The sequence below is a fragment of the Lissotriton vulgaris genome, chromosome 4_2 (assembly GCF_964263255.1).
Source record: "Lissotriton vulgaris chromosome 4_2, aLisVul1.2, whole genome shotgun sequence".
NCBI lineage: Eukaryota > Metazoa > Chordata > Amphibia > Caudata > Salamandridae > Lissotriton > Lissotriton vulgaris.
In genome coordinates, this window is record NC_141692.1 from 10,834,263 (window position 1) to 10,862,226 (window position 27,964).

The 27,964-nt window shown below is 52.7% G+C and overlaps 1 pseudogene; it reads right to left on the minus strand.

Moving 5' to 3' along the window:
* Positions 1-282: 282 nt before the first annotated feature.
* LOC147718122 (GTPase IMAP family member 1-like) overlaps positions 283-27,964 on the minus strand; it is a 157,670-nt pseudogene continuing 129,988 nt past the window's right edge.

A 27,964-nucleotide genomic window follows, 5' to 3' on the forward strand; every position in this document is an offset into this window, starting at 1 on the left:
GATTATGACTGAGTGGAGGAGAGAGAGAGACAGTGAGAGTTGGTCTCACAGCAGTTGAGAAAGAATCACTAAATACGAAATGAACGTGTTCCTAACAGGTATATGTGATCTATAGCAGATTGGATGAGTGTTCTTCCGCAGGTGTCCAGTGTTCAGTGGTTCCTGGGCCCTGGTGGGGGTTGCGTCGGTCAACTTGAAGTGACGTCATTTCCGATTACCTCTAAACCCCGAGGGTGATATTAGCCTCGACTCCCCCCCCCAGCCCTATAGGGCCTTGAATCTTCAATCCTGCCCCAGCCTGAGATAGCTGCCCCCATTCCCTTCCACCATCTTGTCTATCACCTGCATGAGCCCCCGCACCTGCCCCTCCTTCTCCGCCCCCGTCGCGCGGTTGTTGAGGGCGCAGATCCGCCCCCCGCAGAGCTGCACCAGAGCTTTAAGAGCCTCGTCCCTGGAGTCACGGACAAAGGTGTCTATAGTTCCCCCCCCCCCCTCCGCAGCTGCTCCGTCCCTGTAAACACGAGCACCGTGCTCTGTAGCGCCTCCGCCCCGAAGAGGCACCGGATCCTCTGCGCGGTTCCCCGCTCCCTCAGGGTGAACCACCAGAGCCGGATCACCAGGAGGAGGGCGTGGGGGCCGGGGGCGGAGAGCCATGCGCACCGCTCCATCTCCGAGGAGAGCCGCTCTGAGGGGAACCAGGGGGAGAGGAGGAGGCCCGGGGTGTCCACCAGCACCAGGGGCCGGCCCCCCCACTGCCCCTCCCCCCTCTGGCACTGGCTGGTCCCTCGTGGGCCTCCGGTCTTAAACTCCTCTCTCCCCAGGAGGCTGTTCCCGGTGCTGCTCTTCCCGACTCCGTCGCCGCCGACGAGGACCAGACGCAGCTCAAGACCTGTGGAGAGAAAAGGGGGAGAGAATCAATAACTGACAGAACAAACAATGTCGCCCCTCCCCCCTGGAGCCCCCTCTAGTGGAGGAGGCGAGAACAGGTCGGAAGAGCAGCTCCCGCGGGTCTGGAGCTTCACTGCACTCACTGACCCCCCCCCCCCCCCCCCCCCAATGGTGACCTTAAAGGACCCCGCAGTGATGAGACCCCCCTGTCTCGCCCTCACACTGAGACCTTGGATTGCGGTGACCACAATCTCAAAACAAGCATTTGCAATGCAATAATAATAATAAAGAGCTTATAGAGCGCTCAGTAACGCCATCACGGCATGTCCCCGCGCTGAAGCTAACATTGAAACAGCATAGGAGCCCAGGATCTATGCAGTGTATAGATGTGTTTTAAGCATGGCCCTAAACCGCAATTCACTGCTCTCCAGTCTCAGAGCAGGGGGAAGTTTGTTCCATTGTTGAGCTGCTTGGAGCGCAAAGGAGCGTCCACCCATTCAGTAACGGTCTCGCCTTTGGTATCTTAGCTAAAAATGGCGACCTAGCCGCCAGGAGGCAGGACTAACCAGCCAAAACCAATCAAAAAGCAAAATTTATCATTGAAGCCAATCAAAATTATGGACAGAAAGTGGGCGGAGCTTCCTCCTACTATAGTGTATCCTGCATGCCTCAGCAAAGCGAGAAACACTTACGCTGCAACTCTATGCAAAACCTAACAAGCATTGGCATAGCCAATAGGTCTCGCCTTTGGGACCTTATAAGTGTTCAGTCATGCAGCACCATATCCTTGGTGCAATAACATCAAGTGTTGCATGACTAAACACATATAAGGTCTCAAAGGCGAGTGCTATTGGCTGAGCCTCTGTATTTGTCCTGTGTTGCTCAACGTTATCTGAGGGATATGCACATTTTGAACATTTAGTTTGCCTCTGACTAGCCCCTCTGGTCATTTTGTAATGGATTTATGCTGTAGTGTATATCCAGTGTATTCAGCATCTATTCCCCGTCATATTGTGAGTTATAACGAGGGGCTAGAGTTGCTAATGTATTGATAGCCGGTGTCGTGGCTACCTACAGTACATTCTAGAAGTGTAGGTTTATATTCTTGTGGCCACTGTCAGTTACTGGCCATTATTCTAAGGTGTTATAATATTTATCTTAATTTCACTTTTACTATCTATGTATATGTAAATATTACTTTCTGTGTAAGTCACTTGCACAACTCTAAACAACTGCTTGTTGGTGGATATACCTGTGCGAGAGTGTGTGGGTCCTCACTGGGTGAGTGGCTGTGACTAGGGGTTTAGGGACCTTTCTAAGCTGTTGCTTTTCACTGGATGGTCACATTGAGAACAGCTGTGGTTAGTTCCTTTCTTGGTTTTCTTTGCATTTAATGTTGCCTGATTTGTCTTTGCTAATACTGCTGTACGCACTGAAATATCTAGCGATGTGCAATGGGTTGCAAAGAGGATATATTCCCGCTGTGCTGTGGGTACCAACTCCCTTGGGTCATGTTCTCAGTGGGCAGATTGAGTAAAGCAAGACCTTTGCTTTGCGTCTGTAGGAAACACCTTTAAGAAAATAGGGTTGGTGAGGGGCCTGGGGAAAGAAAGGGCAGGCACAGTGTTTACTAGCGCTGCGATGCGCTGATGGGGCAGAACAGGCACCGTGAGAGGGGAAAGTGACCAAGTCGGAGCACAGAGGGGACAAAAAGAGGGGGCACTAGTGGGTGGGGGGTTTAAGAGTCATTGGGAGAGACGGGACAAAGGTGGCACAAGGAGAGGGCAAAAGGCATAGGGAGAAACGTGCATGCTAAGGGAGCGAGAGAGGGTAAAAGGAGCACAGACAGCAACAGAGCATTGAGAAGAGAGCAAGGGGCGTAGACAAAGGCCAGGGGGCATACGACAGACGTGGGGGGAGGGGGAGAGAGAAAGGCATCTTGGGAAAACAAGGGACACATAGGCCAAATAAGGCACAGGGAGAGGACGTAGAGACTAAGAATGAGACAAGATAAAGAAGGCACAGACAGAATCAGGAGCATAGACAAGAACACAGAGGCAGAGAGAAAGGATGAGGGGCCTAAGAGAGAATGGGGGTATGGGGGGTGTAGGGAAAAGGAAGATACAGGGTAACTGGGCCCAAGAAACAAAGGGAACACAAGGAGATGGAACGGAGCCTAAGAGAACAAGAGGGCAAGGAAAGACAGCCAGCTGAAGGGGCACAAGGAGAGAACAGGGGCTGTGGGCAAAGGGGCCAAAATAAAGGAGCAATGGAAGAGCCCAGGCTAGGGGCTACCTGGTGAAGGGGCTCAGGAAGGTGGCAAGTGGTCACAGGGAGAGGGCACAGGAATATTGAAAGAGAGGCCAAAGGACCAGAGAGATGGTAAGGATGGAGAGGGAGACAGGGCAAAGATGGCACAGGTTAGGCAGGCAAAGGGACAGACGGAAAGACTGGAGACAGAGAGAGAGTGGGCTGAGTGGGCATAGGCATTGAAAGGGAAACATGGGGAGGAGAGGAAAGTTAAGGATACCGGGCAAATGGGGCACAGGGAACAATGTACTAGGGCATGGGGAGAGAGGGAAAAGGGTCACAGGAAGAGAGTTAGGGAGCCCAGAACAGAGAGATTAAAGAGGACCAAATGGAGACGGACAGGAGATACAGTCCAACGGGGCCACGGTGAAGGGGTGGTGCAGAGGAATATGGGACATAGAGAATGGCAGGTAACGGGCAGAAAACACCAGAGACAATATATAAAGGAAACAGACGGCCGACTGGGGAGTAGTTAGTTGGAGTGAAGGCAGAAAAGGTGTTTTTTGGTAGATTCACATTTGGTGCACACTGCTGATTGCACATAAAACTTGATGCCAAATAGGGCACTTACTTGCTGCACTTTTTAGGGTGACTAACCGTCCGTAAATTTCACGGAGCGTCCGTAATTGGGACCTCACGTCATTTGTCCGTGAGGATCCCTTTTACTGACGCATTTTGTCCGTAATTTTGGCCATCACAGGGAGCAGAACTGCTCCCCTGCGAGAAGCCTCACCTCCCTGATGGGGCCGCCTCGCACTCCTCCTGGAGCACAAGAGCACCCCCACCCGCCCACTGTCATTCTGTCTGCCTGCTAATTGCGGCTGCCCGAGGCCGCCGCATGAGGCCACTCAAGATGGCAGCCCTCTAGTGCCATCGGGCATTCCACCCCCCCTTTCCTCCTAAAGGGGTAAGGGACTCTCGGGGAGTCCCCTCCTGGGCGCGGGCAGTGCCGCATCATGTCCGGTGCGCGAGGGGGGGTGAGGGGTATATATGTTCCCATCACCCCGCTGACGACCTCTTTGTCATTGCACCGGACACACGCGGCCGCTACCTCGCGGGACACGCCATCTGATTGTCGTGGCATGGTTGTGCCTGGCGATTTGAAGCAAGGTTAGTGCTCCCCCCCTTTTATCAACCTCTGCCCCGCATTCCATCTGTTGGCGTTATCCCGACCACTTGATGCCCTCGGCGTTATTCAAGCCAGCATGTTGGCTGTGAGGGACCTCAATGGAGGCAGAGGTGAGATGGGTTTTCAGGCTACTCGGCGATTTGCTCGGGAGCCGGATGTCTAGCCAGGGAGCTTCCGAGCCCCGCTGGCTTCCAGCCTGGTCAAGCTCAGCACCGGCCGGCACCCGTATAGCACCTTGGCCGGGCATAGGCACAGGGTGTGTTAGGTGAGGATGGCCAGCGATCCTAGCGAGGCTCCCCTACTTCCCGCTGCGGTTGACCGGCTGAGCCAGGTCCAGAGTTGCTGCCTGCTTTAGGTTTGATAGCCTCGCTTGCTCCCCCGAGTTAGTGCCAGTGGAAGAAGCCAGCACCGGGGAACCGACCCGCACGGATCGTGTTAGGTGGGGGGGCAGTGAGTGTGGAAAATGACAATGTATATGTACATAAGCGGCGTTCATTCGTGTTCACTATACCCCTCGCTGTAAGCAGAACGGATACCGCGAAGCATTGACCGCATCATCCTGCCAGCGTAGGCCCCTGCATGCATGTACACGACAGCCATTTTAGGCACCATGGCCTCCCTGCCCGTTTGTTAAATCCCAGGCCATAAAACCCTCTCACTCTGCGCGACCCTGCTCTAAAAGTGACACCCCTGCCTGACCCACACCCCCTGCATTCCTCCCAGGAACACCCTTCCCCTCTTCTGACGATTCCCCCTGGCCACACCTGGCCTCTCGACCCGGTTCCAAGTCATAAAACCAAGCCTCGTGGATGTCCCCCCCCCCTCTTTTGGCCCAGTGTAGCAAAACGTGATACACCAACCGACGAAGTGCCCGATCTTATTGCCTGCCCAGCCTTTGATCTGACCATCCCCTCTTGCCCTCGTGTCCTGTTGGAATGTCCGGATGCAAGATTACAATCACTTGTTACATTTGGGAGGGGGAGCGACATCTGAGCGACGGGTATGGGAATAGGCCTGAAGCTGGGATTCCAAACATGCCTTTTCGTACTTCAAAGTGTCTTTATTGCAATAAGGAATGTTTGTGCATCGTAAATCTGTGTATAAAAGACGAAGCCTCAGAGAAACTTGTTAGAGCACCTCTTGAAGACACTGTGTGTGTGTCCGAAATGACAGGCTCTCCTCATGAGAAATAAAACCCTGTTCTTGCGCCCCTGCTGCCAGCGCCCGTCTCTTTATTTGGTAACAGTTCAAGATGGGAACAAAGAGGCGTCTTGTGCCAGCAGCCTGGGCATCGGTTGCAATTTGAGCTGCTTTTCCTCAATTGGCGTCCCAACGCGGGGTCCATCAGCGACATAAGGTCCGGTAAGAGAGGTCCAGATGATGGGGTGAACATCTAAACGATTGGAGTATACCTGCCTTGAGAGGACCCTCGTCCGGTTGCCGATTGAATGAACTTCACCGATTCCGAACGGACCTCTCTCAAGCGACCTACTGTCCTGACTGGAATCCCACAGGAATGCTGCGGTAAAAACATGGAGTAAGAGAACGATCGGGCGCTGGAAAGGGGAAGGTGAAGAATTGCCCACACGGTCCGGTCCGGGTAAGGTTAAGTAGGACGTCTTTACGTCTGATTGGTAGGATGGCTTTATCCATCTGATTGATTGATTGATTGTTTGTATTGGAATCGGTATTTAAATACTGGTATTGTTCATTGATTGGTTCATTTAGCCTTGGTTGCTACTTGAAGTATTGGTTCTCTTTGAGACATTCTCTGTTTGCAAACAGCGACGAATAGGAACGTTCCTCTCTCTTTGCAAATAGTGAAGGATAGGTAATGCGGACTTTTGTCCCCCGTTGTAATCCGTCATGCCTATTTTTCTCCCCACTGATTGATTGGTTGCTCTGTTGCTCTTTGAGATATTCGCTGTCTACAAACGGGGAAGAATAGGAATATTCTGTCTCCCTTTGCAGATAGTGAAGGGTAGGTAATGCAGACTTTTGTCCCCCGTTGTAATCCGTCATGCCTATCTTTTTCCTCGCTGATTGTTTGTTATCAATTTTTATCGATTATCGCTCTTTTGAGATATTCCCTGTCTACAAACAGAGAAGAATAGGAATATTCTGTCTCCCTTTGCAGATAGCGAAGGATAGGTAATGCGGACTTTTGTCCCCCGTTGTAATCCGTCATGCCTCTTTTTCTCCCCACTGATTGATTGATTGTCTGGACATTTATTGTTCAAGGAATAGTTCTTTTGAGGTATTCTCTGTTTGCAAATAACGTGTGTTAGACGGACCGGGAGGGTCGGCCGAGGTTACGGGGAGAGGTCTCCAGGGAGAGCCGTCTCCAACGACTGTACAGATAAGTAACTTCCCCCCCACAGACGGACACCACACAAGGTTGAAGGTTAACGAGACTTTATATGCAATTCTTAGGTTACGAGGATGGATACAAGGAGGTCTGGACTCAGGGGTCCCCTCGGTTCTAGTCTCTGGTTTAGGAAAGGGGTAGCGGGACAGTCTTAGTTACCAATGAGTACAAAATAGCTCTCAATCCTCGAGCTCGGCGTTCTAGATGATCGGGCCGTGGAGGAGCCAAGCAGGTCCCGAGATGGATGAAGGAAGGACGACGGTCCGCGGCGGAGCCTGCAGGTCCCGGTGGAAGATGACGGTTACAACGGTCCGCGGCCACGCCAGCAGATCCCGACGACGATGAAGGATGAAGGTTACGACGGCTGTGGCAGCGCCAACAGGCAGGACGATGGTGCACAGGACAGAGCTATGGCAGCGCCAGTAGTCCGTCCAGGATGAGTTCCTCTTTACGTCTCTCGACTCCAAGATACAACTGCCTTCCTGCTCTGGAGCTGCCCCAGTTATAGGGCTGGCGTGCTTTGATGTCCGGACCCTCGCACTTGGAGGTCGGGAGGTCCGGGATGGGGGAGTCCAGACACCCAGCAGGGGGGTGGAGCCAGCGCCCGGGGAGGCGATGGGCGAGCGGCACTTGGTGGGGGAGAGCCATCGGCACCTCTTTCTCCCATTGACTTGCCAAGTAGCCCGCTCACCTCCTGGGTGGAGGGTGGTGCCGGAATGTCTGAGGCCGGGCCAGGCCCAGGGTTGAGGTCGATCGGGGGCCAGGCGGCCTCGTGGTGGAGTGTCCAAGATGGCGCCCCAGGCTGGGCGCGTGGGCCGGCAGTGGATCGGACCCTCGAGGTCGGCAGGCTCGAGGGCAGGGGTCCCTGAGGGGACGGAGGACGTGCAATGGTGGTGTGTGGTACTTGCGGGACTGGGCTCAGGCCTGGTTGGGCCGGGGGAGAGCGGCCCTTCATGTGGCCTGTCCAACATGCGTCCCCCCCAGCTGAAGGCGGGGAGAGTTACCCATCCTCTTGGGGACTCTCCTCGTCGAGGCGGAAAAACCGGGACAGGCCATCCGCGTTGGCGTGATCTGGCCCAGGCCGGTGTTCGACTGTGAAGTCCATACCTTGCAAGGAGATGGACCAGCGTAGCAACTTTGGGTTCTCCCCCCGCATATGCATCAGCCATTGCAGGGGTCGGTGGTCGGTCTGCACCCGAAAGTGGGTGCCGAAAAGGTAGGGCCGGAGCTTCTTGAGGGCCCATACCACAGCGAAGGCTTCCCTCTCTAGGGTGCTCCAGCGTTGCTCCCGTGGTAGGAGTCTCCGGCTGATGAAGGCCACCGGTTGATCAAGGCCTTCGGTGTTCACTTGAGACAGGACTGCCCCAATGCCCTGGTCGGAGGCGTCCGTCTGGACGACGAACTCCCGGCTGTAGTCTGGGGCCTGGAGCACAGGGGCGGAACACATGGCGGCCTTTAATTGTTCAAATGCAGTTTGACACTCTGGGGTCCAGGTGACTTTCTTGGGCTGGTTCTTTGACGTGAGTTCTGTGAGGGGCCCCACTATGGTACCATAGTCTTTTACGAACCTTCGGTAGTAGCCCGTGAGGCCCAGGAAGGCTCGTACCTCGGTTTGGGTGATGGGGGGCTGCCAGGCCTGGATGGCGGCAATTTTCAGCTGTAGCGGGGCCACTAGGCCGCTTCCCACCTGGTGTCCGAGGTAGGTTACAGACCCTTGCCCAATTTGACACTTGCTGGCCTTGATCGTGAGGCCAGCTCGCTGAAGGGCTTGCAGCACTGCTCGGAGGTGGTGGAGGTGCTCGGTCCAATGGTGGCTGTATACAGCGATGTCGTCTAGGTAGGCGGCGCTGAATCCTTCGAGCCCCGCCAGGACCTGATTGACGAGCCGTTGGAATGTTGCTGGGGCATTCTTCATGCCGAAGGGCATGACCGTGAAATGGTAATGGCCATCGGGGGTGGAGAAGGCAGAACGTTCTTGCGCCCGGGGTGTGAGGCCGATCTGCCAATAGCCTGCTGTCAAGTCGAAGATGCTGAGGTAGCGGGCAGCTCCCATTCGGTCGACTAGTTCATCTGCCCGGGGGATGGGGTGCGCGTCTGTTCTGGTGACCGCATTCAAGCCCCGGTAGTCGACGCAGAACCGGAGTTCGGGTGTGGTGCCGGGGGCAGCTGCTTTGGGGACCAGTACGACAGGGCTGGCCCAGGGACTGTCTGAGGGCTCGATGACCCCGATCGTGAGCATCTTGGCTATTTCTTCCTGGATGCAGGCCCGTACCCGGTCTGGCACGCGGTAGGCCCGGTGGCGGATAGGGGGGCTGTCCCCGGTATCCACATCGTGCACACACCAGGAAGTGACACCCGGGGTGAGGGAGAACAGGCTGGCGAACTGTGATAGGAGGGCTTGACACTCCTGGCGTTGTTCTCTGGTGAGGGCCTCTGAGAGCCGGACCCCATCCACGGAGCCGTCTTGCTCTTGAGTCCGTAGGAGGTCAGGGAGAGGCTCGGAGTCTTCTTCAACCCCAGTGTCTGTGGCCATCAGGAGGCTGAGCTCTGTTCGCACAAAGTGGGGCTTTAGTCTGTTAGCGTGGAGGACCCGGAGAGGGTTCCGGGAGGATTCCATGTCGATGAGATAAGTGGCAGGCCCCTTGCGCTCTATTACTTTGAAGGGCCCCGTCCATTTGTCTTGCAGGGCGCATGGCTCAGTGGGGGACATCACCCATACCTGTTGGCCCGGTTCGAATTCAATGGATGAGGCATTCTGGTCATACCATTTTTTCATGTCCTCTTGACTGGCCTCTAGGTTGGCCTTCGCTAGTTCTCTGAACCGCCGGGTCTGGTTGCGGAGGGTGAGGAGGTACCGGAAGACATCTGGAGGGTTCTTTAGCGGAGGCATCTCCCAGCCTTCTTTGACGAGACTGAGCGGCCCTCGCACTGGGTGTCCATATAGCAGTTCAAATGGGCTGAAGCCCAGGGATTTCTGGGGGACTTCTCGATATGCGAAGAGGAGGCACGGCAGCAGCACATCCCACTGGCGACGGAGGGGCTCTTCCAACCCCCCGATCATTCCCTTTAGCGTGCGGTTGAACCGCTCAACGAGTCCGTTCCCTTGAGGGTGATAGGGGGTTGTGAATCTGTAGGTGACCCCGCACTGTTGCCAGAGGGACTTCATGTATTTGGAAATAAAGTTCGTGCCTCTGTCGCTGACGACTTCTCGGGGGAAGCCCACACGGGAGAAGATCCCCATCAGGGCCCGGCCGACCACCGGGGCTGTCACAGTTCGCAGAGGAACAGCCTCAGGGTAGCGGGTGGCGTGGTCCACTAGCACCAGGATGAATCGATGGCCTTGTTTTGTGCGTGGGTCCAAGGGCCCCACAATGTCTATTCTGACTCTCTCAAACGGGGTAGTGACCACGGGAAAAGGTTGCAGGGGAGCCTTTAGTTTGCGGCCGCTCTTCCCACTGGCTTGGCACGTGGGGCAAGATCGGCAATGCTGGTGCACATCGTTTCTCATTTTGGGCCAGAAGAAGTGGGTCACTAGGCGACTGTAGGTTTTATCTTGTCCCAGATGTCCTGCCAGGGGGACATCGTGGGCCAGGTTTAACAGGAAGTCTCTGAAACGGAGGGGTACCACTAGTACTCGGTTGCTCCCCAGCTCGGCGATTCTTTGCTCGCTGTACAGCAGATCATTGTCCCAGTAGACCCAATGAGTTCCGGGGGTATCCCCTGCGCTTTGGGCGAGCGCTTGCTGGCGGAGTCCCTCGAGGGAGGGACAGGTCTTCTGTTCTTTGCGAAATTGTTCTTGCGTGGGCCCCCCTTCTTGAGGCCACTGGTCGAGGTTAGCGAGGTCGGTGGGTTGAGCTGGTTCGGCGGGAATGTTACGGTCGGTGTTTTCGGCCGGGGCGACCGGAGGCGGTGGCGCCGGCCATTCGGGTTCTTCTGGCTGGTGGTTGGCACGGGCGGCCATGGAACGGGTGGTGACGCACGCCCAGTCGGGGACGCCCAACATCCCCAGGTGTTCCTTTCGCTCCACGGCGGCCCACGGAGAGCTTTCCAGGTCATTGCCCAGGAGGCAGTCTACGGGGGCATCGTCTCGGACCGTCACTTTCAACATGCCGGAGACCCCCCCCCATTCGAAGGGGACGCAGGCCATCCGACACAGGCTCTCCGAGTTATCGGCTGATCGTACAGGGCAGAGAATGTTCGGTAGATACTGTTCTGGGGCCACCAGGTGACAGCGGACGGCTGTTACACTGGCCCCGGTGTCACGAAGGGCTTCGGCCTGGTGTCCATTGATGCTCACCCATTGGCTGTACTTCTGGGTGTTAGCGGGTAGGGGGACCCGCGGGACCATGTCTTTCCCCCCTAAGCAGGCTAGAGTCATGGCGGCTGGCTCCCACTCTTGATGCTCTTGTTCGTACTCTTCCTGTTCCTCGGAGATCTGTTCTTCCCCTAGGGCTGCAGCGGCCACTTGGCGGGGTCTTGGGCTCTGGTACTGCGGGCAGTTTGGGTCGTTCGCATAGTGGCCGACTCGTTGACATCGGTGACACGTGACATTGGCTCTGTACCCCGGTCGCGCTGGGGTGCTGCCCCGGTTGGCCGGGGGGGTGGTGTTGGTAGCGGGGGCGACCGGGGCGTTGTCTCTTCCTCGCCCTTGGCCCCCTCCTCCTCCTCTGGGTCGGTGCTGACCATTGTTGTTCCGGTTCTGTTCGTAGGACCCATTCCGGCCCACTCTGGTGATCTCCCACCGGTCAGCTTCGGCTGCGAGCTGCCGGGGATCCGTTAACTTGCTGTCGAGGAGGTGTTGGCGGAGTTCAATGAAGCAATTGTTCGACAGATGCTCCCATACCATCAGGTTAAATAGTTGCTCGTAGGTCGTGACGTTGCTTCCTCGGATCCAGCCCTCGAAGGCTCGGCTAAAGTATGTTACATAGTCCACCCAAGTTGTACCCGGGATGCGGGTGCAGTCTCGGAACCTCTGACGGTACATCTCGGGTGTGAGACCATAGCGGGTGAGGAGGGCCGCTTTCATATGGTCGTAGGAGGTCATCTGGTGGTCCGGGAGCTGTAGTAGGGTGTCGCGGCCCTCATTGAGGAATCTTCCCCAGAGACCGGCTCCCCAGTCGCTTCTATCGATCCGGTGTGCAGTCATAGCGATTTCATAGGCTTTAAACCATTGCTGGATGTCGTCCTCTCTGAAGTATTCTCGGACAACATCCTTGGGGATGTGTACCTTTTTGTCTGTGGCCCCTGAGGTGGGGGGTCGCTCGGGTACCCCTGCTTCTTTATTCTGCTTGCGTAGGTTGATCTCGGCTAGGTTTCGTTCGTGTTCGTACGCTAGTTTTTTTTCCTCGAGCTCCCTTTGTCTCTGTTTCTCCTCTCTTTCTTCTCGGAGACGCAGGTGCTCTAAGTTGATTTTTTGTTCGGCCAACTTAAGTTCAACGTCCATTTTAAGTCGGGCCATTTCTAGTTCGTGTAGTCGGGTCCTTTCTCTTTCCTGGATCTCGCCTTGCGAGAGACCCGTTCTTTGCCCTTCCGGGGCCGTGGTCGTTTTTTCTACGGTGCTTTGATCAGGGGTTCCGGCAGCCCCGGTTTCTGCCCAAGATTCTAGGGCATGCTTAAAATCGTCCTTGGTACTCAGTCCGGTGGTAGCGATACCCAGTTCGATGCAGAATTGTTTAAGTTCACGATGGTTGTACTCCTCCAATTTCTCCATTTGGAATTTCTCGGTTGATCCGCTCTCTTTCGTGGTCATTGTGACTTCGTCGTGGGGTGAGCTACTCTCTGTACGTTTATGCGGTGATTCGGATCGCGCCGCTGGCCACCAATGTTAGACGGACCGGGAGGGTCGGCCGAGGTTACGGGGAGAGGTCTCCAGGGAGAGCCGTCTCCAACGACTGTACAGATAAGTAACTTCCCCCCCACAGACGGACACCACACAAGGTTGAAGGTTAACGAGACTTTATATGCAATTCTTAGGTTACGAGGATGGATACAAGGAGGTCTGGACTCAGGGGTCCCCTCGGTTCTAGTCTCTGGTTTAGGAAAGGGGTAGCGGGACAGTCTTAGTTACCAATGAGTACAAAATAGCTCTCAATCCTCGAGCTCGGCGTTCTAGATGATCGGGCCGTGGAGGAGCCAAGCAGGTCCCGAGATGGATGAAGGAAGGACGACGGTCCGCGGCGGAGCCTGCAGGTCCCGGTGGAAGATGACGGTTACAACGGTCCGCGGCCACGCCAGCAGATCCCGACGACGATGAAGGATGAAGGTTACGACGGCTGTGGCAGCGCCAACAGGCAGGACGATGGTGCACAGGACAGAGCTATGGCAGCGCCAGTAGTCCGTCCAGGATGAGTTCCTCTTTACGTCTCTCGACTCCAAGATACAACTGCCTTCCTGCTCTGGAGCTGCCCCAGTTATAGGGCTGGCGTGCTTTGATGTCCGGACCCTCGCACTTGGAGGTCGGGAGGTCCGGGATGGGGGAGTCCAGACACCCAGCAGGGGGGTGGAGCCAGCGCCCGGGGAGGCGATGGGCGAGCGGCACTTGGTGGGGGAGAGCCATCGGCACCTCTTTCTCCCATTGACTTGCCAAGTAGCCCGCTCACCTCCTGGGTGGAGGGTGGTGCCGGAATGTCTGAGGCCGGGCCAGGCCCAGGGTTGAGGTCGATCGGGGGCCAGGCGGCCTCGTGGTGGAGTGTCCAAGATGGCGCCCCAGGCTGGGCGCGTGGGCCGGCAGTGGATCGGACCCTCGAGGTCGGCAGGCTCGAGGGCAGGGGTCCCTGAGGGGACGGAGGACGTGCAATGGTGGTGTGTGGTACTTGCGGGACTGGGCTCAGGCCTGGTTGGGCCGGGGGAGAGCGGCCCTTCATGTGGCCTGTCCAACAACGTGGAATAGAAATATTCTGTCTAGTCTTTGCAAGTAGTGAAGGGTAGGTAATGCGGACCTTTGTCCCCCGTTGTAATCTGTCATACCTATCTATTCCCCACTGATTGGTAAACTAGTCCCACCCGGACCATTTATTAGAGGTAGATCATCTGGCTCAACCGGAGGGCACTCCTAATAAAAAGGACATATGAAAAATGCGAAGTAATCACTGTATCCTGTTAACAGAAACTTTAGCATGAAACACACTAGAAAAGGAAGGAAAAAGAAATCGAGCAAAATCAGCAGGCCACTGATGAGTTTTCGACTTCGCTAGAAATAAGAAATGTTAGAAATAGCCCGCAATAAGAAACATGAAAGTGGTGAGAGAAGCCAAGCTTGACATCACGGCAGCCACGAGGTAGCTAGGCTCCGCCGCCCCTCACTGCTCCAAACATGTCTGTCCCACCACCCGCCACGCCCAATAACGGTAAGATGAGATAGATACAAGTCAGCAGATACCTACCCCCATTCCGAAACTCCCAAAGTGCAACAGGTCCACGGTTACGCCCATCCGGAAGACGAGGCCTTGACACGTGTAGGGCGTCTCCCGGCTGGCCGCCATCGGCCGGAGAAGTTGTGGGATGGTCGGCCCGGAATGTACTGGTCCTCCCATCCTCTTCTGGCGCCCTGCAGGCCACGGGGGGGATGTCTTGCTTATGCCTCCGGCCCCCCAACCCCCCTCTCTTATCGCCTGGTCCGGCCATCACGAATGTCTGCGCCGGGAGACGGCGTGGGGTGCACTGGGAGGGAGAGGCGGCGCGAACGAGCCTCTCCCACCTCCCCAGGTGGAGGCCCCCAGCTGCACCCCCAACGCTCCACTCACCCAACAAGGGCTCGTCCACTCTTGCGGTGCAGCGGCGCTCCACTCACCTAGCGGGGCCTCGTCCACTGTTGCGATACAGCGACGCTTCGCCCAAACAAGCCAAGTTCATGAAATGGGCGGTCGACCCTGCAGGAGCGGGCCTGGCGCGGAAGGTTGGCCCGGTCGCTTGTCAGCTAGAAAATGAGTCCCACGTCCAGAAGCGTTCGCCTCGACTTTGAAGATTCTACGAGAGCCGCGGGGGCCCCCGACCCCCGCGGGCGCCCCCCCCGATGGGGAATGACTGCCATGATCGCCCACGGAACGACCACGACGTAGCCACGAGACGTTGGTGCTCTCATGCCGGCGCCAGCCTCAGTTTGAATGACCAAAACCCTGCAGACTACCAATTTGATCAGTTCCGGTGGGACACCAGTATGACCCGGTAGGAAAGATTGTGCCTCCCTCCCCCCTTTGACTGATGGTTCATATCGCCAGTCCCTTCTGTTGCCCTTTTACGAAAACTATTTGGACTGCCGAAAGAGGTTCTGGTCCAACCACGAGTTGGTGGAGACATTTTGACTATACTTGGATACGCCTGACCTCACCCAAAATGGCGCCGGTACAAATGAAACCCGCAACTCCTTTTTGTGTTCCGGTTGCTCAGCCTTGATGTCATGAGATATGTATGTAGTTTTTTTAAGCACATGGCGGGAGGGGATGGGTACTGATTAAACGTTCGGACAATGAATTGATAGTAAGTTCTGACGCATCATTGATTACTGTATTATTGAGAGTTCGAATTTTCAACACTTATGGTACTTGCCCACAATGAATTTTCGATATGATTTTATTGCAATAGTCGCACTACTTGTCGTACTTTTATTATGAAATCAACGACCACCGACTCCGTTACCTTTTCCACAAATAAATATCCCCTCATGTACAGTTCCAGTCTGCTCCGTGGCCGGCCCACGTGGTTGTAGGCCCGTATTTGTGCGCCAACATTTTTAATTAAAGGTTTTTGAAAAGCAAACATAGTTGTAGCGCTTAGATTGGTAAGTTTCGAATAAATGGACACTGTTTCCGATATAAGTACAATACAGGTGAAATGAAGCAGCTCGATTAGTTAAAGGTTAAAAAGTATAGTACACAGAAATATTGCAAATGTGAATGGTCCAGGTTTGTTGTACGTGTTTTTCATTTTGTACAGCGTAAAGCAATCGATAAAGATCCCGGTATTTAGCCTCTATTTTGTATACCACATGTATCAGGGAAGTTGTTTTAGATGCCCCTAAGCCACTTCGAAGGAATGCCACCTAGCCCCTCTAGTTTCCGTGCCTGACGGACAAAAACGACCCTGTACCACTGTAGACCACCCCTCTTCCTCGGAGGAGAGCACGAGCTCACCCCCCACTTTACACCGACTGCCCTCTGTTCTGACCCTTCCCTACACACGATCCGTAATGCCACACTTGGACGATCTATGCAATACACAGTCCATCAATAATTATCTCTCCCGCACTACCGGTCCCTCTGGGCTTAAACGCCGAGATGGTAGGGACTGCATCCCGCGGAGATATGTCGAGTATGTGGTAAGTAAAAGCATTTCCGGGTTTATGCGCGCTGATGTGTTTTAAAACGCTGCCCCCACCCCTTCTTTTTCCCTTCTTTCTGCAGGTCACATCGGAACGTCGACTAAAGACCTAAGCACCACGTCATGGTCCCGCGCGGAAGCCAGGCTAGCACTGTGGAAATTGTATATTATCTATGGGGACTGCCCCTGAGAACGTGACAGATTTGAGTGATGTGAATGCGCGCATGCATGCCCTGATGTGTATAGCTCGCCCGAATATACGTTGCACACGTTTGGATTGATGAGAGAAATGTTTTATGTATAAACTTAAGTGATGATCGAACGGCCGATGGAATGGGGAAAAGGGGTCTGAACATGGTGCCTATACAAGACGAACAAACACAGATATAGCCCTCCCTTACTTAGAAGTGACTATTTCTCTCTCTGAACCCAGCGACTGGGAGGGTGGCCTGAAGCCGAAACCTGACGGGTTATTACAGTATGACAAAATATGACTCCAACCGGCACCCCAAATAATGCAACCAAGAATGACGTGCACCAATGAGTAAATTCATACGTTAACTAAATAGGGAAAGGTTAAGGAATATTCCGGGGTGAGGTTTACCGGAGTACCCTCCGCCTGGAGGACTAGGAATGTTGTCAATGTTTAAGATTTACCACCTCCTTCTTGTACCCTCATAGACATGAAACTCAAAGCTGCCCCATTGTTCTCCCGACTGACACCCTCCGTTGCCTCATCCTGGAAACCCATTCACTAAAAATGATTCGAAAATCCCACCGTGAGTATTAGCCCGACCAGGTTAGTTCCCGACCTATTGACAAAGGTGTAAGTATTTGCAACCAAAGCCACCAGCAAAGGCAGCCAACGATAAGAAAGAAGAAAAAAGGTAAAAAGCTCAGCCCCCAGATGAATTATGTAGGATACTAAGGATGCGCAGCATGCAGGTAGAAATCTTTTTGGCCAGAAACTGTTCTATGTTTTGTCTTGGATTTTTGCATGTAATACATGTACTATCTCCCCCGCCTGAATTCGTGTGTACGTAATGTATGGATCTACGTCGTCCCTCAGCTTGTGTTTCTATATAGCTTGACCCCTGCTGTTCTGTGTTGTGTGCGCACTAAATGGCCTATTGTTGTACACGTCTCTCTCTCTCTCTCTCTCTCTCCATGTCGTACGTGTACCGAATAGTCCGTTTAGAATGCGGACGACTCTCTTTCTTTGAGGGTCCCCCTGTTCCCTCTTCCTTTGTGTGGTAGCGTTGTGCCCCGCTGGCACAAGCCTAATTGGTTTTTGAACACAAAGATCTTCGGCAAAATTGACAGAAACTAAAACGATTGTAATTTGCCATATTACTACCTCTCCTTTCTGCAAAATGATGGAACTTAAATTGGCTAAGAAGGAAAGGACAGGTAAGACGACTGATGTCCCCTAATCTTGCCTTTTTATAGGGGGACTATATGTCAGTGGCCTTCTGTTTTCAGTTCGTTAGAAACACAATCCCCAATGCCCAGATTGCCCCACCTCTCTGCACCCAAGTACAGATGTCCAAAGCGTCCTCGCTTCTCCCGACTGACCCCGGCTCCATATCAGCTGTCCCCGAAGTATAACCGATGACCCTGATTAACCGTTACTCTCCGAGAAAAGAATGTTTAGTCTCTGTCCCTCTCTCATGATGATAGCACTTCCCCCTGCTTGCAAGAGTTAGCCGACCCTGAAGGAGAATGTAAGACTGTCAGGACTCGGGTTAGAAAGGCGAGTCTCTACCGAAGGGTCCGATTTCGAGTTTGATAGAACACACAGTCGATAGGAGTCTGACTTCTCTCCATATACATCATGAATGAACACCAAATAGACTTAATACAAACTCAGTAGAAATGCCCACCTACATACTCCATAGTGATGACTTCTGACCGTGACCGATGAACGTATCCCCAACTACTTAGGATTGGGGGCGGAATTGAAATGTATAAATGTCTTTTCCTGCCAGTTCTCTAAAGCTTGTTTTGTACCCATTCAAAGATGCAAAATCACCGGAGGAGAGGGACCGGACGTGACGCTCAGCCTGGCCACAGATCATGAAGCACATGTGACCTCGACCAAAGGTGGAGCCGCAGAGCAACGAGACGTGGGACGAGGCACCACTCTCAAACACAGAAAATGAAAGAATGAAGGGCTGCCTTGAAACCCTCTGTTTGCTGACCCACTCGTGCCAGAAGTCCCCCGCCCCTTTTAGCCCGATTAATGGGCCTTCCTGCTCGTTATCCTTTGCTCCCTTGGTTTGTTTCAAAGATCTGATCCCACTCCGCCCTCTCTTCCCTCGACTATCCGACAACACCCCCCTTTTTCCGCATGGATTTTGACTCGGAAAAGAAGAACAGCATTTAGGTAGAATAGGGTTTTGCCACGGAAGGAGAAAGAAATGCAGGTGCCCAGCATGAGGCACCCCTAAAAAGATTAGTTAGGAAACAGGACTGTGATCTAACAGCAGAGGACAGATCGCACCCTGCGACGCGTAAGGTTGGATCCGAGCTGGACCTATAGCTCCACCGCCGGTGCTCAACAGTGCCAACAAAAGAAGACGGACTACTAGAGCCTACCAGTGATGGCTCGCTGCTAAAAAGACACCGTGACGAAGACCCCCCCCCCTCTTTTTACTAATTGCTTGTATTGAACTGAATTCCTCCCTCAACCACTTTGTATTGTTTTCAAAATGTTTATCGGTCACTTTTAACTGTACATTGATACCACCGGAGAGAGAGTCAGAACATGGTTCTATAATGTGTTGGAACATTTCCTTGATTGACCCCGACTGAGTAGTATACCGATCCCTAGACTTGTATGTATAACCCAACAAATGTAAATTCATATGTACTGTATCCCGCCTATCGCATCGACTGCACATGGTTATACGCAATCCGCCAGTATTGACAAACGCTATTTCATTGACCACACACAGCTATATGTACACCCCGTCAGTTATGATAAACACGGAAATGAACTAACTTATGTTAAAAAGCGGCGACTGTGGAAAATGACAATGTATATGTACATAAGCGGCGTTCATTCGTGTTCACTATACCCCTCACTGTAAGCAGAACGGATACTGCGAAGCATTGATAGCATCATCCTGCCAGCGTAGGCCCCTGCATGCATGTACACGACAGCCATTTTAGGCACCATGGCCTCCCTGCCCATTTGTTAAATCCCAGGCCATAAAACCCTCTCCCTCTGCGCAACCCTGCTCTAAAAGTGACACCCCTGCCTGACCCACACCCCCTGCATTCCTCCCAGGAACACCCTTCCCCTCTTCTGACGATTCCCCCTGGCCACACCTGGCCTCTCGACCCGGTCCCAAGTCATAAAACCAAGCCTCGTGGATGTCCCCCCCCCTCTTTTGGCCCCGTGTAGCAAAACGTGATACACCAACCGACGAAGTGCCCGATCTTATTGCCTGCCCAGCCTTTGATCTGACCATCCCCTCTTGCCCTCGTGTCCTGTTGGAATGTCCGGATGCAAGATTACAATCACTTGTTACATTTGGGAGGGGGAGCGACATCCGAGCGACGGGTTTGGGAATAGGCCTGAAGCTGGGATTCCAAACATGCCTTTTCGTACTTCAAAGTGTCTTTATTGCAATAAGGAATGTTTGTGCATCGTAAATCTGTGTATAAAAGACGAAGCCTCAGAGAAACTTGTTAGAGCACCTCTTGAAGACACTGTGTGCGTGTCCGAAATGACAGGCTCTCCTCATGAGAAATAAAACCCTGTTCTTGCGCCCCTGCTGCCAGCGCCCGTCTCTTTATTTGGTAACTGTTCAAGATGGGAACTAAGAGGCGTCTTGTGCCAGCAGCCTGGGCATCGGTTGCAATTTGAGCTGCTTTTCCTCATGAGTGCAAGGCAACTTCCCCCCCCCCCCTCCACTGCTATAAATAGGACAGTACGGAAAGTGGCAGCAGCGCCAGCCTGCACGACCTTTGGCGACCAAGGCCGCCTAGGTGGGGGAGTTTTCTCCTCCAAGCACGACCACCTCTTTCGCTTGCACGCGGCAGTAAGGCTACGGGCCCGTACTTGGGGGCACCAAGCAGCGTCGGGGGTAGAGGTCTGGTGTGCCCCCGTCTCTTGTTCTGGGCCAGAGACTAACCCCCCCCTCAGCCCTTTCTCGTGGGCAGGCCTCAAGAGCCGGCTGGGTTGAGTGGAGGGAGGGTCATCTCGTCAGTGCTACAGTCACCCTTGTGCAGCCTGGATCTTAACTGCGCTTGCCTCCATTGCGCTGTCTACCCCTGCACAAGTGACCCAACCCGTCGCATGGCCAGGCCTGGCACTGTGGTTTAGCTGGGGGGCCGAGTGAGGGTATACATTTGTATGTCTTTAGCCCCGCTAGATGCCCCTCATTGCTGGTGACTGCTTCGGGCTTATTCCATGGTCAGCGAGGCTCGCTGCGGATGCCCGCCTGAAACAGTAGGGTCGGGCCCCCGGGTGACAAGGGAGGTGCCACAAGCACGAAGTCAGAGAGTGTTTGGGCCCGATCACCCAGCGAGAGCTGGTGCTGCGCCGTGTGCCATCAATTTTAAAATGCTGGGGTGGCACACAGGGTTGAACGAGGGGCTGGGTTGCGGTCCATGTTGGGAGACCATCTGGCACCATACCCGCTGGGGCATAGTTCTCCCCTATGCTGCCCATGACATGCACATATTTTGCATGTCCGACTGATTACAAAACTGTTCGACGTGCGGCATTTCGGCCGGGCCGCTTTGAAAGTATGTCTAATCTAGAGTAGGTTTTTGAAGCCGTACGGCAGATATACGTTCGCCCTTATACCCATGGCTTCCTGCAAGCTGCGCAATGCCGTTTGGGAGCGATATGCTAGGTTCGAGCGCGGCGCCCACTTACATCTTAAATGCATCCATCTCTCAGCCCCCCGGGAGGCTCTGAGTTTTGGAGCTCGGAAGGCGCTTGTGGCGAGCCAGTCCCTGGTTATTCCGGGCATAATTATTAATTTTGGTACATTATATATTGTGTGCGTCGGGGTCGCGTTCACACACAGTGATTCTGGGCAAATCACTTAACTTGCACATGCCTTGAATGTGTAATGAAGAAACTGCTCATGTAAATCGCTTCATAATCTTGGGTCGAGTTTGCGCTGCCGACCTTGGGGGTTCAAGCCTCAAAGTCACTTTCACATACATTGACTCTGGGCAAATCACTTAACTCGCATTTGCCTTGAATGTGTAATAAATAAATAATTTTTAAGGTAAGCGCTCCACTTCTGGGCCGAGTCCCGCTGCCGACTTTGGTGCTGGAACCAGGGTCGATCCTCGGGGTCGCGTTCACTTCGATGATTCAGGGCAATTCTCTTACGCTCCCGTGCCTAAATGTGTATTGGATAAATTGGGCTCAGGATTGCGCTCAATACTTTTGGGGCAAATCTCTTAAAGGGGGTTTAACTTAAATAATTCACACCGGGTCCCAGTGGAAGCTTCAAACACCAGTAGCCAGGTGCTGGCCAAATGCAAGCTGGGATGTGGGGGCGGCATTTGAGGACGTATTATTGACACCAATTTGGGCAGCAAGGGATCACCCATGGCAGCACATGATGGTCTTGTTCCCATGCTGCCGCCGAACACCAGATGGTGATGCCTCCGTGCCAGCTGTATCATACAGCGGGTACCGAGTTACCTTTGCACTACTCACTGGATTTTGTGGAAGGTGCCAATGAGGTAGCACACTGCAATTCATACTAAAACAATCCAAACGCCACCCAGGGGGATAAGGTACTGTGCTTAGTGCATTCGCCATGCTGTGCAAGTTTAGCTGTGCAAAGTTTAGGGCAAACCGCACTAGGAGTATAGTGGGGTACCTTAATGACTACGCTGGTATGTTGGTGACTCATTATAGCTCCTGCACAGACACATTGTTGGCCCATGAGCCAGACTTAAGCACTGAAGTCATTTACATGCATTAACGACCAGGGGCAAAGTCAATGGTCCTGGCATGCGGTAGGTTTAATTTTACAGGTAGATTACATAGCTGTTTGCATGACCGAAGACGCAGGACTACGCGAACAAATATTTCAGCTTTCATTTGGCCTGTCAAATGGGGAGGATCTGCCCAATAGATGAACATGCTAGTTTTAATTAAATACTTGTTGCAGGTAGAAGGGGCGATCACCATGATAGGTGCTTGTCAAATATTTTTGGAGGATGAACCGTAGGGCTGAAGCATGCTCCTGGTCATGTGCACCAGAAGAAATGTGTCTTCTCCATTAAACAGCCACATGGCGGCTTGCTGCTTGCATGTTCGGGTGTCCTTCATATAAAATGTTTTGTCCTATAAATGCTGCAATGGCCTACATTATCAAGTCTACCTGTGCTAAATTTGACCAAGCGATTTCTAGTCCGTGGCACAGTTACTTTATTGTACCCCCAGTGCTTGGGACAGCCCGCCACGGGTTGGCGCTGTCTATGTGAGAGATGACCACAACAGGCACTGAATAATTTCAAATACCTTAACATTATCATTGGATGCACTAGACATTCGGACAATTTTGGGGACCTGGAATAGCTTGAATTGCCACACTGGTACAACTGAGGGTTAGTAGATTGGCAGCAGGAGCAAAGTGTGGTGTAGAACTAAGTGGCCGCATGTCGGGATCCCTGGCATATAGTTGCACAAGGGTCAGGGTTAGTAGTGTGATCTTATGAGTGGCAGCATGGCAGGAGCAATGGGTGTTCTAAAACAGAGTGGCCGCCTGACAGGACCCCGGGCAGATAGCTGCACAAGTGTCATGGTTAGTAGTTGTGATGTATGATTGGCAGCATGGTAGGAGCAACATGGGGTGCGAAATGCACTGATGTCTGCCTGGCATGGATCCCCATTCTAGCACTCAACATGTGGAACCAGTGAGGTCCTGGGACACTGCAGGGACTCAGCACTGCATCCTTCTGAGGTCAATGATACTGACCATTGAATTGAGCAACAATAACCATGTTGTTCAGCGCCAATGTTCAATGGGATGAACATATCCACAATTAGTCGGGGATGGAAATTCTATAGGAATGTTGGGAATGCTATAGGCTCACTCAGCAGTGTAGGAAGGGGGAGTCTTGCCCAATTTCCATCGGCCATAAGGAGGGCAGGCAACGGGTTATACCCAGCCGAAACAGCAGGGCCCCCTGTGTCGGATGCACAGTAGACATACTTATTGGAAAGATTTTTATATTTGAAAGGTTTTATACTTGAATTGTTTTATATAGCGCTGGCTAGAACCGGATGCATCAGAGCGTTTACATGAGTAGCAGACCATAGTTACAGGTTACATTGTTACAAAGGAGACAGTATTAGAGCATAGCTACATGTTCGGTGCTAAAGGGAAAATAGCCATGGCAAGCGAGTCAGGGGGATACATACAGATATGCGCGAACCAGATTGACACCATTCAACTGCTGCCGTACTTTAGCTTCAAAATGTCTGGTCGAGGCCGCTAAGCATGGGCATGTGGCTTCAGTTAAGCTACAAGCACCTGCCCTTTAGCCTTGGCAGCATGGCGAGTGTGGGAGTTGTCACCATTAAAAGTGCGCCGTACTTAAGAGCTTGGGGGAAACACTGGTTTAGATCACTAGGGGCAACAGTGTAGTAAGGAACACCAGGCATTCCCAGTATCCAAGAATGGTCAGGTAGCGGTCATACTGTTCACCCTCTTTCGTTCCCACTGACTTGTCTGCTCCCTGGTATACAGTAGCATGAGTTTGGGAGACCCAGCCCTCACCCAGGGGTGCTTGGTCTAACGTTGAGGGACCGGTCCAAATATATCACAATTACTGAACGTGTAGGAGTTTTCCATTGTCTCTGCATAGTTACAGGCAAAAGAATGGCGGCATGGCCGCTGGGTTTCGTGGGCGGTTTGATTGTTTGTCAAGCTTCTCGATGTTTTCGCAAGCTTGCGCGGGCTGTTATGGCTGCAGAGTTTGGGGCAGGTTAGCATCCCCTCTTTACATTTAGCATTCCAACAGCATAGTAGTTCACAGAACATGGGAAACACTTTCCCAAAAATTGCACCAGAACTCAGGGTTAGGCAGGGCCAACCTCCACAGAGCAGGATCCTTTAGCGTAGTATATGCCGGCTGCATCACCTACACCAAGGAAGCAAGCATGCCATCAAGTGTTGGGCAAGACCCATGCTCTGCAGGATAGGAGGGATATGGAACTGATTGCCCCCCTTAGCAGCTGACTATTGCACAGGAGGATGGAGGGTGATTGAGGAAACACAGGTTGGGTGATGGCAACGCTAGACTGGGTAGGAAGTTTCGCATCACCACCCAGAAGGGTGCCATGGGCAAGAACTAGTAAATAGGTTAATTCATGGGTACCTCTGGCGTTCCGGTTTATATCTTTTCAAAGGGAAGAGATAAGTTAGGTACCTAATTGCTTACAACATAGCACATTAAGGCAGGCAGTGTTGGATGGTGATGTAGCAAGGGGTAACATATACCGTCTATTCAGCGGCTGAGGGTCCTGGGGGCACGCGCGCTTCACTAAAACGCAGTGCTGCAACCGGAAAAGTGCCAAGTGGCAACAACCAGTAAATAGGTAAGAGGTAGCACTATGGCCTCACAGCTGTGGGAAGCCATCCTCAAGCTTGAGGTACGCCCAGGTGGGAATTGGGTGTCTTTCAAGGTCCTCTTGACCCATGTGGCTGACCGTGGCACACCAAGCGGACTGTCCAAGGTCTCCCTGTGCTGCGGTCCCAAGAAATGGGGAAACAAGGTGTCAACCACGAAAGACTATGTAATAGAGCATGTGGCTTGTCCAGTGTGCTACAAGAATTTAAATGCAGCAGGGCAGGTGATATTCCACCCCGGGGCTGCTCAGTGTGTACATGTGAAGCCCCCCAGACCCCCTATTCGTGAATATGCTAAAGAGGGAGTAAGCAGGACTTAGTCAGTCCTTAAAGGTAGGCACCATATGACAGGGAGTGGGTACAGCATAGTTCAGACATTCTGTGAGTCGGTAGGCCCAGGGGGTTCCACCACAGAAGATGAATTGGCGATCCCTTACTCTTTGTCACATACTTATAGTTATGGACAACCAGGTGCGGCATGATTTAGAAAGCAGAATGACTGTGCAAATGCTAAAGTATATTCCTTTTTCACCCTAACAGCCTAAGTGGGCAGGTGGGTGTGGGAGCGGTCAGCTAACAAGTGGGCTGCTGCCCCTTAGATATGGGGCACAGGTGTGCAAGACACACGGTGTAGCCTGGTGTGACCAGCACATCCAGGGGGCCATGTGAACTATAGTGCCTGAATCCACCCGCCCGAGTGGCACAGGGCAGAGTCATGCAAAGCGATGGAACTTACCCATGGGAGAATTAGTTCTTGGCACAAGTTCACTTGCCAGAAAGGCCTTCGTCATGAGACTCTGGCGGTCTAACGTCAAGGGTCACAGGGACATCGATGGGGTCTCCTGCCCATGTTGGCAGGGGGCCTGTATATGAGAAGTTGCAGATGAGAACAAGAGCTGTTTTGGTGGGGGGCTCTGTCAGCGACGGTGGCCGCCGCCAGAGCTGTGGCAGAGTTACAGGGCGATCTGGAAGCAAATGGGTACAGAAGGGTACCTCTGCACGGCACATAGGGGTGCCAGAGCCCAGGAGCCTCATGGGAAGTTCCTGGAAACCGTGTCGGCGCCCCGTTTGTCCTTTGGGCGGTTGTGGGCCTGAACAACCAGGTGCTTGCCTTGCTACGCTCCGCCCTGAAAGGGGCGTAAGTATAAGTGTCACGTGATCTGGGAGGAGGATCACCAGAAGGGGCAGCACTGATGGGGTTCGCCCCAGTGCTGCTTGGCTCATCAGGCGGGCAGGTGGCGAGAATGCTGCCTGCCCTTGGATCGCCCATAAGATAACCCACGATATTACATAACATTGTATGTAATAAACCTGCAGCAGTTTTTCCCAATAACAACATTTGTGTGGTGTGTATTTATTTGCATGCATGCTATGTGCTTGGGGTGGAGAGTGTCACCATGATGGTACTATGCGGCTGCCCAAGGCCGCCGCAGGAGGCCACTAAAGAGGACGGCCCTCTAGTGCCATCGGGCATTCCACACCCCTTTCCTCCTAAAGGGGCATGGACTCTTGGGGAGTCCCCTCCTGGTCACGGGCAGTGCCGCGTCATGTCGGGTGTGTGAGGCGGGGTGAGGGTTATATATGTCACCCTCACCACGCTTACGACATCTTTGTCATCGTACGGGACACACGCGGCCGCTGCCTTGCAGAACGCGCCATCTCCCACCCTACCGCTTACCCGTCTTGGTCGGTGATAGGAAGCATGGTGAGAATGTTGTAATCTTGTACTTTGTTCATTGCAGGCAGAGTTACAGGGCGATCTGCAAGCAAATGGGTACAGAAGGGTTCCTCTGCACGGCACATAGGGATGCCCGAGCCAGAGCCCAGGAGCCTCATGGGAGGTTCCTGGAAACCGTGTCAGCGCCCCGTTTGTCCTTCGGGCGGTTGTGGGCCTGAACAACCAGGGGCTTTCCTTGCTATGCTCCGCCCTGCAAGGGGCATGAGTATAAGTGTCACGTGATCTGGGAGGAGGATCACCAGAAGGGGCAGCACAGATGAGGTTTGCACCAGTGCTGCTTGGCTCTTCAGGCGGGCAGGTGGCGAGAATGCTGCCTGCCCTTGGATTGCCCATAAGATAACCCACCATATTACATAACATTGTATGTAATAAACCTACAGCAGTTTTTCTCAATAACAAAATTTGTGTGGTGTGTATTTATTTGCATGCATGCTATGTGCTTGGGGGTGGGGAGTGTTGCCATGATGGTATAATGCTACATACAGAATATCAATGGCAAAACCCGGCATGCCTGAAAATCATATTCAAAGGCACAACAAGATACTTTAATAGCGAAGTACAGGCAGAAGACTATTTACGAGAAATCTCAGGGACTGGATCACTAAACTCAGGGAAATAACGCAAAACCACATAAAGGGACTTATACAAGGAATAGATAAGCTGAATTAACTATTCCAATATGTATTAATTAGGAACCATCCCCTACTGAAGCGTTAAGAATTAAATAGAATGAATAAGCAGGCTGGAAAATATATTTAGTTTATAAAGTTAAGTGTGAAATGTTATCATATTATTTAGGTTTCTGTTAAGTGGGGATTAGATGAGTATATAATACATATTATTAAACTAGCCCAGCCCGCGGGGCCCGCTTTCACGGATGTCACACCCCTGGTCCAGCAAGGGTCAGGTAACCTTCAAAGGTGGTGGAGGGTGGGGGGAGGGAATGAGGGTGGGGGGTCTAGGGGGAAGGTCAGACAGAAATTGTACAAACCACAGAGAAAAAGATAAGTATATAATTATAGTTAATACATTACTTATGGGTAAACATCTTTATAAAATACTTAGTACAAATAAATGGGGGCAGTAAAGATTATGTCACTTAATATCTGCGGCCTAAATGATATTAAGAAGAGACAGGCTGTAGCGGTAGGCCTACAAACCTCGGGTCCCAATATAGTATGTATTCAGGAGACGCATATCGAAGGTTCACAGCTACATCTTTTAAAAACATTGGGATACAAATTAATCTGCGCTACTACTCAGGGAGCTCGTGTTAGGGGGGTGGCAATCTTAGCTAGAGGCGGGGGCCTAAGTTTCAACCGATGCAAAACAGATAAATTCGGCAGGTGGGCAATCACGGAATGTCAACTTGAACAATCACAATTAATTACTATATGTTCAATCTATGGGAGCAATTGTGATGATCCCACCCTGATAAATGAGATTTCTACTGAACTTGCACATTGGCCACTACCAGTACTCATCTGTGGGGATCTCAATATTAATTTACCCTCCGACTGGTCAATGAATGATAATTGGGTATATCATGGGAGGAAACCTAAAGTGTTTAAGGCCCTAAAACATTTATGTCATATGCA